Source organism: Trachypithecus francoisi, unplaced genomic scaffold, assembly GCF_009764315.1.
Source record: "Trachypithecus francoisi isolate TF-2019V2 unplaced genomic scaffold, Tfra_2.0 Lachesis_group7, whole genome shotgun sequence".
NCBI classification, from domain to species: domain Eukaryota; kingdom Metazoa; phylum Chordata; class Mammalia; order Primates; family Cercopithecidae; genus Trachypithecus; species Trachypithecus francoisi.
The window spans coordinates 59,680,839-59,685,788 of record NW_022681472.1 but is presented as its reverse complement, the minus strand read 5'-3'; the positions used below and the strand labels follow the sequence as shown (position 1 = coordinate 59,685,788).

Here is a 4,950-nt window from a genome sequence, read left to right as displayed (position 1 = left end):
TCAAAGATCAGATGGTTGTAGATATATGGTGTTATTTCTGAGGCCTGTATTCAGTTCCATTGGTCTACATACCTGTTTTGGTACCAGTACCATGCTGTTTTGATTACTGTAGCCTTGTAGTATAGTTTGAAGTCAGGTAGTGTGATACCTCCAGCTTTGTTCTTTTTGCTTAGGACTGTCTTGGCTATGCGGGCTCTTTTTTGGTTCCATATGAACTTTAAAGTAGTTTTTTTTCAATTCTGTGAAGAAAGTCAGTGGTAGCTTGATGGAGATACCACTGAATCTATAAATTACCTTGGGCAGTATGGCTATTTTCACAATATTGATTCTTCCTCTCCATGAGCATGGAATGTTCTTCCATTTGTTTGTGTCCTCTTTTGTTTCATTGAGCAGTGGTTTGTAGTTCTCCTTGAAGAGGTCCTTCACATCCCTTTTAAGTTGGATTCCTAGGTATTTTATTCTCTTGGTAGTAATTGTGAATGGGAGTTCACTCATGATTTGGCTCTCTGTTTGTCTGTTATTGGTGTATAAGAATGCTTGTGATTTTTGCACATTGATTTTGTATCCTGAGACTCTGCTGAAGTTGCTTATCAGCTTAAGGAGATTTGGGACTGACACAATGGGGTTTTCTAAATATGTCATGTCACCTGCAAACAGAGACAATTTGACTTCCTCTTTTCCTAATTGAATACCTTTTATTTCTCTCTATTGTGATACACATCTTTAATACAAATGGCTTTGTTTCATGATGCCATCATAACTGAAACTGTATTGAAAAGGTAATTAAATTAAGAGAGTCTTTCCCTCCAGAAAAATTTTAAAAATTCTTTTTTTTTTTTGAGACAGAATCTCATGCTCTGTCACCCAGGCTGGAGTGCAGTGGCGCAATCTCAGCTCACTGTAATCTCTGCCTCCCAGATTCAAGCAATTCTCCTGCCTCAGCCTCCTGAGTAGCTGGATTACAGTATGCGCCACTATGCCCAGCTAATTTTTTGTATTTTTAGTAGAGATGGGGTTTCACCATGTTGGGAAGGCTGGTCTGAAACTCCTGACCTCGTGATTCGCCCGCCTTGGCCTCCCAAAGTGCTAGGATTACAGGCATGAGCAACCGCACCTGGCCTCCTCCTAGATACAGAATCTTCAGAGCTGACATTATTACTCCATTCACAAAATAAAATAATCTTGATATTAGAGACTGAGATTAAAAATATGTAAAAATTACATTTGTAGCTTGTTATTGACACTACAGAATGACTATATTTATATGACTGTAGATAGATAGATAGATAGATAGATAGATAGATAGATAGATAGATATAGATCGATAGATAGATAGATAACCGTTCCTGACTCCAAAGGGAAAAGGTGTTTCATTGCTTCTCTGAAATTTGCTTCTTGAAGAAAAGTATCAACTCAATTCTGAAATAAAAATATGGTGATAAATACAAGAATCATTTTGAGTTCATTATACACATTCCACCTATAACTGCTTTCTGCTTGACCAAAAAAAGTACTTCTTTGAAAAAGAAATTGGAGAGCAAAAACACTTTTATCCACTGTTGCCTAGGTATAATAACATGTGTTTTTCACACAAAACATAAAAACTCTGATAACATTATTTGCATTTTTTACAATTTGTGTAAACTTAGTTGCACTTAATCTCAATTGATGTCATTAACTATAAACTTTCGAATACTATATGATGCACAGTGATATGCTCTGATTTGTATTTTAGAAGAAATCACCACCATGAGAAGCACACAGCTAATACAAAAACATCTTCTGTCTGTATGAAGCTTGTCTAACCTGCAGCCCATGGGCCACATGAGGCCCAGGACAGCCTTGAATACAGCCCAACAAAAATTTGTAAACTTTCTTAAAGCATTATAACATTTTTGGAAACTCTTTTTAGCTCCTCAGCTATCATTAGTGTTCCTGTATTTTATGTGTGGCCCAAGACAATTAATTCTTCTTCCAATGTGGCCCAGGGAAGCCAAAAGATTGGACACCCCAGGTCTATATCATTCTCAATATCATTCTCTGTGTCTTTCTCAATCTTCAGAAAAAGTAGAAATAACAAGTGAAATATCAAAATTTGTATTTTAGAACAAATCGTATCATATCACACCTTTTCTCCCTTTCTAGGCCAGATGCAAAGGCACCAAAACATCAAATAGTAAGGCATGCTCAAAAAACAGCATCTAGGCTACACGCAGCGGCTCACACCTGTCATCCTAGCACTTTGGGAGGTGAAGCAGGCAGACTGCCTGAGCTCAGAAGTTTGAGACCAGCCTGGGAAATACAGTGAAATCCCATCTCTACTAAAAATACAAAAAAATCAGCCAGGGGTGGCGGGCATATGCCTGTAGTCCCAGCTACTCGGGAGGCTGAGGCAGGAGAACTGATTGTACCCGGGAGGCGGAGGTTGCAGTGAGCTGATATCGCGCCACTGCACTCCAGCCTGGGTGACAGAGCAAGACTCTGTCTCCCAAAAAACAACAACAACAACAACAACAACAAAGAGCATCTATAGTATTACCAAATAACTAAATGGGAAATTAGGGAAATTACAGAGTTACTAGCTTTAATATTTTAAAGTATTTTGAAGTAGCTGAAGTACTTCACTTTCACAAATAACTCCAAAATTCTCCTCCAAACTAATAGGAAAACAATAATGACATCAGAATGTATACAGCAGCACTATTCATAATAGGCAAAAATTAGAAACAAACCCAAATGCATATCAATAGTAAAACTGATCAATAAAATGTAATATATTCAGATACTGGAGGACACACAGCACTCAGAATGAATGAAATACAACTGCATGCAATTATATAGCTGAATCTCATGAACATTATATTGAGCAAAACAATACAGAACCAACAGAATACATGGTATGATTCTTTCTGTAAACTCTAAATAAAAATAGGCCAAAATAACGGTGCTGGACAGAAAATAGTGGTGCTAGGCTAAAGGATAAAAGTTACCCCTGGAGATGGGAAACAGTTCTCCCTGAAAGGGAGCATGAGGAAATCCTGGAGGGCTGTTAATGTTCTGCTTCTTGATCTCAGTGCTACTTTCTATACTTTCAATCTGTGCACTTTCCATTGTATGTTTTATGTTACTTAGCAATAAACACTTTGCTGCTTTTATCAATTTTTTTAAATACCCTTTTCTGAGCAATCTATCATTTGTCATTTTAAAAGTTTATTTACTTATCCCTGCCTTGAGCCACACAGCATTTAATATGATTCTAAGGTATGAAAAAGATTCTGTAAATTTTATATTATTCAGATTAAAGATTATCTATGTTGGACCTGGAAACACATCTATGTCCAGGAACTGCCTTTACCATTTCACAATTCCATATCAGCTTTGTTTGTTTGTTTTTGTTTTTGTTTTTGTTTTATCCACGAAGCAGCATATTTATTCTGGGCCCTAGTAGACAGCCCTCTGATTTCATTCCCACTCATCACCACCAGCTGGATGGACAGTTCCACCAGATACTGGCAGAGTCTACTCAGGCTCAGCTCCTCAACATCCAGGTAACTGATGTGAAAGGCCTGCTCCTCAGAAAGCTCACAGAGGACACAGCAGCAGGCAAGGCCCAGGGCACCTAGGGAGCCCAGGGAGCAATTGCAGAAGGACAGGATCTTCTCTCCAATGAATTTTGTAGAAAATCCCAGGTGCAGCCTGGGCCCTGGTTCCGAAGACCATCCAGGCGGGAGCCCACATCAGTGGAGAAGTAGTCATCATCAGCCTCCACCTCATTGCCATCCCAGGCATCCAGAGACAACGTGTGCACTCGAAGCAGCATTTTGGTCACCGCATTACACCTTGTTAACGTGACACTTGGAAGTGTCACTGCCAATTTCAATGAAACACTCCATTCATCAGGTCATGGTGAATTATTTGCGGTGATCTGGCCTGGACTCCTGGGTCACTGTGTACTCTAGCAACCACCAGCCTTTCTGCACCACCAGTTCCTGAAGAGCACCAATAGGGATGCACTCGGACTGCTGAAGGGAGGAGCAGAGGCTGCTTTTCCACGGGGGTGCTCCTGGTTAGGACAACAGATGAAACTGGGGTAGCAGCTGCTGCAGCAGTAAAAAACAGAGTGTCCCCAAGCAGTGAAGAGTCTAGGGGAGAAAAAGAACTGCTGTCCTTTGGGGCTGGCTGCAACATGCTCCCCACTTTGAGGTATTTGAGGGCCACCTCAGCTGCCTTGTGCCTGACTGCCTTCTTGCTGGAGCCCTGACCAGTGCAGCTGGTGTCACCAACAGTGTGACCCGGAAGGTGAAATTAGGCTGGTGGGCCCTCGGCTTTGAGAGGGTTGTACACAGGTGTTCTTCCCTATTCTGGTCCTGTACTTCTGCAGAAGGCTGATAGGTGTCTTGCCAGGATTGGTGGCCAGCATTTTCTCTACACTAGGCAGCCCGCAGCCCATGGTAGTGCCAGAGTCTTGCTCCTCTTCACTCATTCCCTTCTCTGTCCCCACAGGCACCACTGTGACTGCCTCCATATCAACTTATTTGACCAGTCAAGCACTGTAAGCAGCACATAGCTTACAAAAACAATATTTTGTCTATATCATTCTTAATCTTCAGAAAAAGTAGAAATAACAAGTGAAATTTTAAAATTAAAATTAAATATCCTCAAGGACTCTTCAATTTCCATCACCATTAGCCTTCAAAACAAAAAGATAAACATTTTGGGGGACCCATCTGCTCTCTCCTTATGAATGAATAATGGACTGCCTCACATATTTTTAAATTTCACCTTTAATCCTATATTCTGCTATTGCAAGCTAAGATGAGTAGACAAAGCAAAGAAACCACGTGATGCACTCAGTCTTGTCAACAACAGGTAAAAGCAGTCTTTCCAAAACATCCTTCTAAGCAACTTTCTATGACCTGAGATCTGCAGATTTAGCACTCTGGAGGAGAC

At 40.5% G+C, this 4,950-nt stretch overlaps 1 pseudogene; it reads right to left on the bottom strand.

Moving 5' to 3' along the window:
* Window positions 1–3,359: 3,359 nt before the first annotated feature.
* On the bottom strand, window positions 3,360–4,523 carry LOC117079061 (annotated as a pseudogene).
* Between the last annotated feature and the right edge of the window lie 427 nt (window positions 4,524–4,950).